We start from the raw sequence: 12,101 nt of genomic DNA, 5'->3' as shown, positions 1-12,101 counted from the left end.
GGAGAATTGACTTCTACAAGTTGTCTTCTGATTTTCACGTGTGTACCATACATAACACATGAGCAATGTGTTATGCTTAGTCATCAGGAGAAATTAAAATTACATCAAGATTCCAACTCCGGGAGTGAGTGGATGAGTGATTGGGTGGGTGGGGGAACACCCTCATAGAAGCAGGGGCAGGAGGGATGGGATAATGAATATTGGGGGGGGGGGACTGGGAAAGGGAATAACATTTGAAATTTAGTTTAAAAAATATTTCAAAAAAGAGAGAACTGACTGCTCTTCCATAGGTCCTGAGTTCAATTCCCAGCAACCACATGGTGGCTCACAACCATCTGTGATGGGATCCAATGCCCTCTTCTGGTGTGTCAGAAGACAGCACAAGTGTACTTATACATAAACTAAATAAACCTTTGTTTAAAAGAATTTTTTAATTTTTTAAATTCCTGATTATTATTTATTTCTGTTCATAGGAATGTTGCCTGTAGCTGAGGCTTGCCTCTGTATGTGATTTAAAATCGCTTTGAGCACCCAATCCTATCTCTGCTGCTCATTGCTGCAAAGAATGTTGTTTGGAGCCTTTGGCAGGTGTTTAATGAGAATCATAAATTTTGAATATTGGAGCAAGGCTCTACCATCAACTCTATCCATCTATCTTCCCTTGAAAAGAAATATTTTGGCCTGCTATTAAATTTTAGTAGAAATTGAACATGTCGTTCCAGGGAAATGTTAGTGATCCCCAAAAAGACACACACAGGAGCTGATATGATGCAACTCCCAGCAGGATCTTTATTCTATTTGAGCTAGCTTGTCCCCATCCCCAATGCACCAGCATCAGCCAAGAATGTTTTGGTGATGGTGGAGCCCCAAATGTTTATTGGGGAAAGGCTTTATTGTAAGCAGCAAGTGGGGAGCTGTAGGAGGAGCTAAGGTGAGAGGAGTAAGGAGAGAAAGAGAAGAAAGAGGAGCTGGGGGAGGGATGAGAAAGAGGAGAACATGGGTGTTGATGTGGGTGTGTCTCTAGCAGTCAAAGGTAGTTGGTATATCTAGATTGAGTATTGGGTATCTATATTGGTGATTGTATGGACATCTTGTTTTGATGATTACCAAACATATAAAGCCTTTGGATAACCTAAGCATTAGAGGCTCAATTGTACCAAGCCCATGTGGATTGTGGGATGGTCTGGGTTTAGCCAAGCATTGTGAAGACTGCATGGGAGGTTGGCAGAGCCATCTCCCACGCTGGGGACTTGTGGGTGGCACGTTTGGTGTATCTCACTATCTGAGCAGATGGCTCGAGCTGAGCATCATAGATACAGTAGCTCCTGACTGCAGGCCTAGGCTAGTCATGAACATGGTGGCTGATTAAGAAAAACAAGATTGAATGCTGTCATTTTAAATGTCTCTTACAATAGGGAGGATGTGTGCAAGCATCTAATTGGAAAGTTGCTGTGACCTTGAACATAATTGGCTGGTGCTGGGAGTCACATCATAAAGTTAACTTAACCTCCCCTCTGCATTAGTGTTTGTTAGGCATGGACTTGTAACCCGAGGTGCAGGTTTGTTGGGGGAATAACCTGGAGACCCTGTTATTGTTGAGGGTGCAACTTGAAAATTCTAGTCTTGTTTGGTATTAGCCTTGAGAGTGGAGATAGGCTTGGGTTTTGCTAGGGAGAGGCCAACTTGGAAAATAATGCTAAGTACCTGACTTGCCTAGAAGCTTAGTTTCTATTCCTGTACAATGCCCCTGGTATTATATATGCACCTAGGACTTCCTGGTGCAGGCCCTATTATCAAGTGACTAAGGAAGAAATAACTAGGCCATGCTTTACTAAGGGTTCTGCCTGTTATGCAAGCCCCATCAAGAAGTGAACAACTGCAGCATGAAAACATGTTTCTGGGACAATCCTGAAAGACACCAGTAAAAGGAAATCACCACAGTTCAGAGCTTTATGCATTTGTTTGGAAATGTGTGATTATTCATTGAATCATCAGCTATAAACAGTGGGATGGCTTAACTGTTAGAGACTTGGAAACAGAACAATTAGAATATTGTTGAGAAAAAATAAAAAAAACAGCCAGGCAGTGGTCCCACACCTTTAATCCCAGCACTTGGGAGGCAGAGGCAGGTGGATTTCTGAGTTTGAGGTCAGCCTGGTCTACAGAGTGAGTTCCAGGACAGCCAGGGCTACTCAGAGAAACCCTGTCTCAAAAAATGAAAAAAAAAGAATACTGTTGAGAAAGATATAAAAGGAAGAAGTATGTGGATAGACCTCTCAAAATGGTCTAAGGATGTAAAGATACTTATGTCCCATATAAATACTGATTAAAATGTAAATTCAGCTGAGCAAACATTCAGTAACCAAGTAGTTAGGGTGATCTATTCTGTGGGAAGTCAGCCGTGTCCTCAGCTGTATCTGTCATTTTCCAATGTGACCATGAACATAGTGGCCATGGTGGACACAGTGGGGTTTATTCATGGATACAACAGTAGAGTCGTCCTCTCACCAAGCCTGACATGGCCACATCTGCTGGTGAGTTCCAGATCTACCAGCAGTAGAGACCAACACTGAGCCCTAGATATGGAACTATATCCTGGGCTGACCAGCCAGTGACTTGGTGGCAGGTTGACTACATCGGATCATTTCTCTTGGGCAAAGGACAAAGCTTTCTCCTTCCTGGAATAGATACATATTCTGCTTATGATTTTGACTTTCATGCACATATTGCTTTTGCCAAATCCATGATCCATGGACACACTGAGTGCCTCATTCACCACAATGGCATTCCACACAGTATTGCTTCTGACCAAGGAACTCATTTCACAGCAGAGAAGTGAGACAGTGGGCCAATTGTCATGGATTCTAATGACATTATTTACCATTAATACCATATTCCTTGTTACCATAAAAGTGCTGACCTGATAGTAAAATAGAATGACCTATAGAAGATACTTTTACAAGCCAATTATGGGACAGCCACCTGGAGAGCTGGGCAGGGTCCTAGGCTGTATGTGTTTTGAATCAGATTTCAGTATTTGATCCAGTTTCTCTCACAGCCAAGATCCATAATTTCAGGAATTAAGGTTTTGGAAAACCTGTGTGAAGGTCTCAGGCCACAAGTCTCAGTGGAACTCAGTTCAAAATGCAGGACTCCCTTTATCAGCAGGGCTTCCATTTCTCTGCCTGACTTTGTCTGGATAATCCAATCTAGCTTCCACGTGTCTTTCCCATAGACACAGACTCCTCACTCTTTCTGACTCTTAGCCCTCCTCCTTACTTCTTGCTTGCCTTAAACTTTTCTTCAAAGTTGGCCTTTACTTTTATCTACATTTAAAATTTACCAGCTAAGAAAAAGAAAAGCAGAAATGCAGAACCTCTCTGCCAGAGCACCCAGACGCCACATGGCAGAGCTAGGCCCCTCCCCCCACTGCTTCTAAACCCGCCATTACTGCTTCTCCCCAACAGGAGGACCTGCAACAAACGTTCCTGGTTTTCAAACAAAAATTTTTAAACCTTCCTTTTTCTTCCTAACAGGAACACCTAGAAACAACAATGCTTGTGCTTGTTATTTTTTCTATTTTAATGCTGCCTTTTCTCTCTAATATTCGTGATATATGTCCAACATTATTTTTTTTCAACCTTTATAATTTCTTTAAGGTTTAAAAGCCATCTAATTTCCTTCCACAGTTTAACTGAACGTGCTGATCACCATTTCTTAAGTCTTAATTAACAACTAATTTCTTTTACAGGCAAACTGTTGCTGCCAATCCCAGATACAAAATTAATATTGTTTTTCTCCCTCAGCCATCCAAAAACAGACTCAAAGATACCTTCCAAGACTAAACTTTCCTCAAACACCTTTGCTTTTCCAGGATTTTTTTTTCCATTTCAAGCTTTCTATTTTTATTTATTTTTTTAATGATTTTTTTTATTAGATCTTTCATTTACACTTCAGATACCATCCCGTTTCCCCATTCCCCCCCCCTTAGAAAACCCCTATCCCATTCCCCCTTTTCCTTTTTGCATTTATACATTTTTTAAAGAAATGTTAATCATAGGCTTTATAAGTTTGGTATTGTTCAATCAGAGGTGTAACGCACTACCCAACCTAGATATATCAACTATCTTTGACTGGTGGAGATACATGAACATCTGCTTCCCTGTCTCCCCCCTCTATCTCTCTTTCATCACCTAGCTTCTCCTCTCCTTCTTCTTCTCCTCTTCTTACTCCTTTTCTTCCTCTCAGTACTCCTTCCACCTTAGCTCCTCCTACACATCACCCTTCCTGTTAAAAGGAAACTTTTCTCTCAAAATACAATTAGAGCGTAATTATGCCTATTTGTACCAGTGAGGTACAAGATAGTCCTAATACCCAGTCCATCCTTTTGTTGACTAACCAGCACCTCTGTCATCTATCCTAACTAAAACACTTAGTTCTGAACCTGGCTTTTTCCTTGGCTTTAGGATGAATGTCAGCTGATGACCATACACTCAGATCTTTTCTCTCAAAGTAAATAGCTATAAGTTTTCAACCCCATCAGAAATCCAGAATGACTGAGTTGACTATAATTGTGGGAAGCACAAAGCATAGCTTCTAAAACTTAGCCAATTTATAGAGACCTCTGAACACCTGGACACTCGCTCTACTTCAAACGTTGGAGCATCTGTTCTTCTGCCTTCTGGCCCAGGATCATCTGACAGACCTTAGTGCTGCAGAATTATTAAGGGCTGATTACTCTGTCTAGGCAGATATAATCAGTCGACTATTCTGCAAGTGTGTCCTTTTCTGGACAGTAATTTGTCTGTAGAAGGAAAGTGGCAATTCTTGCCTAGTGGCTGTCTCACCACAACTGGAGTAACTCCAAGGATGCTCAATTTCTTCTTAGAATTTAACATAGGAAGCTGTCCGGAGCAGACAGGTCTCTAATCAAAATGAACATTAATACTGAAATGTTTGTCATGTCAATTCTAAGGATTTCTGATGTTTTGAAAACCAGCTATCCATGTAAGGTAATCTGGACTGTTGCCTGTAACTCCACTCAGCTATTTCTAAATAAAACATAGAGAACACCCTTATAATAAACTCCAAGTCATGAATTGCTATAGTCCCTTAACTCACAGGCTGACCATCTCAAATCAGTTAAAAAAGTTGAAGAAGGACTGGGTCTAAGCTTTGTATTCCTAAGTGTGTTATACTGGTACAATGCCTATGAGAGTAACAATATTCATCTCACTCTTATATCACTAAGAAGCTCATGCCAATGAAAACCTTAAAATTTGTAAACAAAGTAAATTGGTGCCATTTAAGAATTTATATCTTCATCTTGATATTAATTATACAGATTTCTACTAATAGGTTATGGCTATGCAATAAACCCTAGCTAATCCTCTCTATTCCGACAAAACCACTACTTTTCCCTAGAGAGACAGCCCGACATTTACCACCTTAGTCCCCATGCCCAGGGAATAGGGGCGCTGACTCATCATTAGCTTCTTCAAGCTGATTATGGGCATTGAGATATTAGAAGAGGAGTGGGGGGGAGAGCAAATTGACAATCCTCTGATGCTGTGTCTTCGCTGCCTCCAGAAGGAGTTCATGGACCTCAGAGGTTTGAGCAGGTCTGCCCAGCTTGCTTGTTGAGTAGATACACCAAGGCTGATCATTCTGCAATATACAATTCTCAAAACAAATTTTAGTATCAAGATAGTTTTTTTTTTTAGAAGAGGGCTGACATTTTATTAAGAATGTTGGTTCTAACCGCTTTTCTATTTTTCCCCTCTTTTATTGGATATAATATTTACATTTCAAATTTTATCCCCTTACCATATTTCCCCCACCACCCAGGAACCCCTTATCCTATCCCCCCTCCTCCTGCCTCTATGAAGGTGTTTACCCACCTACCCCCAGCCTCCCTCCCCACCCTCAGATCCCCCCCCTCAGTGTTCAGCCTTCAGGGTACTAATTATCTTGTCTCCCACCTATGCCCAACAGGGCCATCCTCCCCTACATATACAGCTGGAGTCCATGTGTCTCTCCCTATGTGCTCCTAGGCTGGTGGTTTAGACCCTGGGGAGCTCTGGCTGGTTGGTATTGTTGCTTTCCTCACGGGGCCACCAGCCCTTACGGTTCACAGTTCCTTCAATTTACTCTCTAACTCCTCCCTTGGGAACTTTGATCAGATTAATGGATAGCTGTGGGTATCTGTCTCTGGGTATGTCCGACTCTGAGAGACCTCTAAGGAGACAGCCTTATCCGCCTGCTGTCAGCTTTCCCATCCTGACATCCCTATCAGCATCTATTTTTGGTGACTGCCTATGGAATGAATACCCAGACGCAATGGTCTCCCTAACAACCCCCCCTTCAGATTCTGACCCACACTTTGTCTCCATATTTGCTCCCTTGGTTATTTAGTTACTCCTCCTAAGAAAGACCTAGGCATCCTCACTTGTTCTTTCTTCTTCATGAGCTTCATGTCGTCTGGTAGTTGAATCTTGTTGTTTCAAATTTTTTGGGCTAATCTCCGCTTATCAATGAGTAAATACCATGTGTGTTCTTTTGTGATTGGGTTACCTCACTCAGGATGATATTTTCTAGTTCCATCCATTTACCTAAGAATTTCTCGAATTCATTATTTTTAATAGCTGAGTAATATTCCATTGTGTAAATGTACCACATTTTTTGTATCCATTCCTCTGTTGAAGGGCATCTGGGTTCTTTCCAGCTTCTGGCTATTATAAATAGGGCTGCTATGAACATAGTGGAGCATATGTCTTTGTTATTTGTTGGAGCATTTTCTGGGTATATGCCCAGGAGTGGTATAGCTGGGTCCTCAGGTAGTGCTATGTCCAATTTTCTGAGGAACCGCCAGACTGACTTCCAAAGTGGTTGTACCAGCTTGCAACCCCACCAACAATGCAGGAGTGTTCCTCTTTCTTCACATCCTCGCCAGCATCTACATGTTAGTGAGGAAAACATAATGTCTATTTAGATTAATCAGATGTCATTACCCTCAAACTGTACAATCTGTATTTAATTATTTCAATGATTCCCTGCCTTCCAAACCCTACCCTCAATTCCCATTACCCTTGACTTAGTTATGCTACACCCTCTGGCCTACATAGTGTTTTATTTTGACCACCTCATCCAAAATTTTCACTAAAAACAGTGAGATGTTGGGCTGTGAAGACATGGTTTGGACATAGCCTGGTTGAACGGGCTTTAAACCCTGGAGACCCTTTTAGGGACAGTAGGATGTTTAGCCCTGTTCCTAGGCCCCCTTGATAGAGCGCTGGGTTTGAGATAGCCAGGGGACCCAACAGGACATTGCCTGTCAGGGACGGCATATTATCTCCCCGAGCTCCCGGATTCCAGACTACTTCCACATGGTCCACATCTCTCATTAACAGAGTTGCCCCTCCTTTTATGAAAGAAAAGAGGGTGGGATGTTGGGCCTTGGACGAGGTAACTCCATTTAACCTGTTACCTTCAGTCACGTAGGACAGGTAGAGGGTGTGACTAACAAGTCTCCACCTCCAGAGATTTAAATATTAATGAATTATCAAAAGGCCAGAGGCGTAGCTAATTAAGTTATTCCCTCCCCTTTCTCCCTTCCCTATAAGATTGGCCTTCCCTGGCTTTTGGCGGGGGAAATGTATATCACTTGCGTCCATTCACCATGTCATGAACAATAAAAGCTTTGGAAAACCGGACTCCACGTGTCCATGGTCTCTCCGCCTGATTCCCAGCTTTTGGAACCCTGGAACCTTGCCAATGCAGCCGCCGGCCCGCCCACCGACAGCTGCGTGAATGTGGGATCCTCCGCTGGCGGCGCTGGAAGCCCTGATGCCGGACCGCCCTAAGACTCTGTCGCTGAACTCCCTCCCCCCCTGCCCTCGAGATTTCTTCCCCACACCTGAACACAGGTGGCTGTCCTCATCTAATAAATATCTTTTTTGCCGTGCTGCTTAAGCACTGTGCTGGATCTATCTTTGTATATTTATCTGTTTTTAAAGAGATTTTACTAGATATAAATATCTTTTAAATTATTAACTTGTTTATGCATGCATAAAATTTAAAATATGTATATATCATAATTAAAAACATAGGTCTGTTAGTCTTGTATGAGTGAAGACCATGTCCAATATTAACATTTTCTGGTCTAGGAGTAGTAAACTCTTTAAAACATGTTACCTATTCCAAGGAAAGATTCAGACCCATATTATCATTTTATATCTATTGTACCTGTGTGTAGGGAGCCGACAGAAGGTGGCTATCATCCATGCAGCCATCTTGAGCCATATACCCTGATAAGAGACTTAATTACATCAGCCTACAACACCTGAGCACACTCTGATAACATCTTGTTTTATTTTATTTAATTAATTAATTTATTTATTTATTGGTTTTTTGAGACAGGGTTTCTCTGTGTAGCGCTGGCTGTCCTGGAACTTACTCTGTAGATCACGCTGGCCTCAAACTCAGAAATCCACCTGCCTCTGCCTCCCAAGTGCTGGGATTAAAGGCGTGTGCCATCACCACTCAGCAACATCTTGTTTTAGATACCCAGGATCTTCCCTTGGGTGTATGAGACTTAAAGCTGTGATTTAGAGCCAAGATTTAAGGGCATTACTTAAGGTGTGATTCAGAGATAAGACCTAAGGGTGTGACTTAAGGGCGTGACTTAGAGGCCTGGTTTAGAAGTGAGACATATAAAAGGCAAGAGGCAGACAGAAGAGTACAGTACAACTTGGAGTAGAAATTAGGCATTGAGGAAGAAGACATGTGTACTAGAGAACTTGGAAGAAGAATTATTAGGCATTAGGCACTTAGCACTTGGAAGAAGTAACTTGGAACTTGGAGGCACTAGGGACTATGAACTAGAGACTAGGAACTCAAGACTTCTGACTTGGACTAGGAAGAGAGACTGAAAAATAAACGGGATTGAATCACACTCTGTCTGGTCTGCATTCTTCCAGTCAGGAAGTGCAGGTTCCAACATTGACAGAACGGTCCGAGACGTTTTGCCCCCAAACATGGGGTAGTGCATTTCTCAACATTTCTGGCCCCCAAGTGTGGGTCAGCTCGAGCCACAACAGGCAACATTCCTCCTTTAAAGGATTTTTTTTTGGATATGGTCTCAGGATCTGGTACCTGTGTCACCTCTTCTGGAAACAAGCTGCCTCCTACCGTTGCTTTCATTATAATCAGACTCAAACCTCTTTTAACTTTACAGGAAACTTTTACCTTATCCCTCTTGAGGATACGTGGTAGCCTTTCTCCTCTGGACTCACTCCACGCATACACCTTACCACCTTTAAGGCTTCAAAAGATCTTTTGTACAGGTTCTCCTGCAGTTAGCCTATTACTCCTCAGATGACTTTTCCACTTATGGAACCAAGAGGAGCAGCTTTCCTGGACCTCACCCTCACAACACGATGAAGTTCTCCTCTGACAAAAGCGAGAGCCCATCATTGCAGTGACCAATGCAATCATCTTGGGGCTGGCGGTGGGTGTTGGGACTGGAGTTTCCTCCCTTGTCCTCTCCAACCACTACTACTCTGAGCTTAGTGACACCCTTGATCAAGATGTTAGAGAGCAACAGCAGTGCACTGAAGCCCTTAGTGAGTCACTTTCCTCTTTAGCTAAAGTTGTCCTTCAGAACAGTGAGGCCTAGATCTCATGCTCCTTCAACAGAAAGGCATCTGTGCAACTTTAAAGAAAGAGTGCTGCTTCTTTGCAGATAAATCGGGGGCAGTAAAAGATAGCATGCACAGTGTTCAAGAGGGCTTAGAAAGAATAAAAAAAGAAAAACAAAGCGAGAGCTGGTGTAAGAACTGGTTCTCTACCTTGCCTTGGCTTTCTACCTTGCTGTCTTCTATACTTGGACCTCTCATTGGCCTTCTCTTGCTCATTCTTTTGGCCCCGGGCCTTCTCTTGCCTTACTACTCTCATAAAGATCCAGGTAGAAAACCTTGTGACCAGACCCCTCTAGGTCCATTACCTAAAATTGAATTCTGATGATGAACCCACTCCAGAACTTATCAAGCGCCAGCCCCAATGCAGTGCTTCAAAGTTCAAACCTCCCAAAATTCCCTAGAGCAGCTGCCTTTGTGGGAAGTCCTACCACTGATTCTCCTCTGTAAAGGGGGATGCTGGAGGGTACGAGATAAAGTACTGCAGGGATACCTCTTTCTTTGCACTCAAAGACGGGATCCTGAGAAGCATGCCTGATTGCATACGGGTTGGCATAGGTCACTCTTCCTGTCCACTTGAAAAAGCACCCAGGAGTCTGGGGATCGGCCTCCCCAACCAAAGAGTGCTTAGCCCTTCAGTGCAATGCCCGAAACTCAAAGGGGATCAGGCCTATGCTTCCCCTCCATGCTTCCAGCACTCTATTATACAGGGAAGGGGGAGCTGTGGGAAGCCATGGCAAGGCCTTACTCTTGGCAAACACTCACCCTTGGCTCTCCTATCTACTATTCTTCTTTCTTCTTACCTTCCATGATTCACTTGTCAGGTCTCAGAACTTCAAACAAGGCCTCATAGCAACCCATGTTAGTAACCCTTCCTCCTAATCTCTAGATTTAGACAACATCCTGCTAGACAGATGTTGTTAGAATTCCTGGTAATGGAAAGGCTTTGTGAGAATAACACAGTTAGACCCTACAGCTGCAGCCTCATTCACCTGCAAAGTCCTCTTTCCTTTCCTACCCTTTGTTGTATCCTAGTTTCAGAATATATAACCATCGTGAACAATAAAAATTTTGCCAGCTTGATCAGACACCTTTTTTGTGTGTGTGTTGTTGGTTTTTTTTTTTTTTTTTTTTGTTTTTTGAGACAGGGTTTGTATGTGTAGCCCTGGCTGTGCTGGAACTCACTCTGTAGACCAGGCTGGACTTGAACTCAGAAATCCACCTGCCTCTGCCTCCCAAGTGCTGGGATTAAAGGCGTGCACCACCACCACAACCACCCAGCTTGATCAGACCTCTTGACTTGCCATGCTATTTTATTTTCTCTCAAATCTCAGTCCTCTCCACAGGGTCTAAGGGTCCTACTTGATTGTCCAGTTGGCCTGGGCAGCCCAGCCTTGAGAAGTTATTTTATAGTTATGGTGAGCAACTTTGCTTATTATTTCCCAGGAGTCAATTCTTTCTATGTAAATGAAAACATATCTGAGGCATCTGGTTGCATATAATTCTGTTTGGCTGTGTGATTCTGACATTTTTGCAGCAACAGTTTCCTAGGTCTCTGAGTGTCTTTCCTGTTGATTGGGTAGGTGGATCATGAGGTTGTCAGGTGTGGACAGAGTCCAAAAGACAGCTTTGTCTATCCCGGTGGGTGTACTGGGAGTCAAATCCAGATCCTCTGGAAGAACATGAAGTGATTTGAACTGCTGTGATTTCTCTCCAGCTTCTTCCTCTATACTTTAATCTTTCTGTAGACTCTCTTACTCCACCTGCCATAACAAAAATTCTTCCATGGTTACATCATCTATTTTTAAGAAATGAAACAAACCAACTAACCAAACTAACTGACTAACTACCCCAAGGAACATCCCTGTAACCCTGTCTGACTCCAGAAATAACTATGGCTGTACATACATACCATTTCTGTAGATTTCTCTAAAAGACCAGAGGGAGGCAAATGGAAGAAGTGGAGCTGTCACTGGTAAGCACACAGCTGGGATTCATTATAAGTTTATTTTTTTTAAATTTTTACTGATATTTGACAAATGCCCATCCTGCTCAGAACCACATTTACTCATAAATGCATAAAGGCGAAATTGCAGAAGCGGTGGCAGAACACCTGCTTTAGATTTCATTCCTGGAGTTCAGACCTTTTGTTTGTTTTCCGTTGTTTCTTTGCAGATTTTTAAGTAGTTGTCCTTGAACTGACATTGTAGACCAGGCTCACCTTGAATTCAGAGACAAGTCTGCCTCTGCCTTCTGAGTGCTGGCTGCAAAACTCTGGTCTTGAGAGAGTATAAACAATCACAATGAGAGCTGTTGTCCTTTTTTGTTCAAAGTTATCAACAGATACTTCAAGCATGTCAGGAGTTTCTCATGTCGAAGGTGTTCAGCAGAATCTGGTTCTATCTG

The sequence above is a fragment of the Arvicanthis niloticus genome, unplaced genomic scaffold (genome assembly GCF_011762505.2).
Source record: "Arvicanthis niloticus isolate mArvNil1 unplaced genomic scaffold, mArvNil1.pat.X pat_scaffold_338_arrow_ctg1, whole genome shotgun sequence".
Lineage (NCBI taxonomy): Eukaryota > Metazoa > Chordata > Mammalia > Rodentia > Muridae > Arvicanthis > Arvicanthis niloticus.
Note: the sequence above shows the minus strand (reverse complement) of the source record.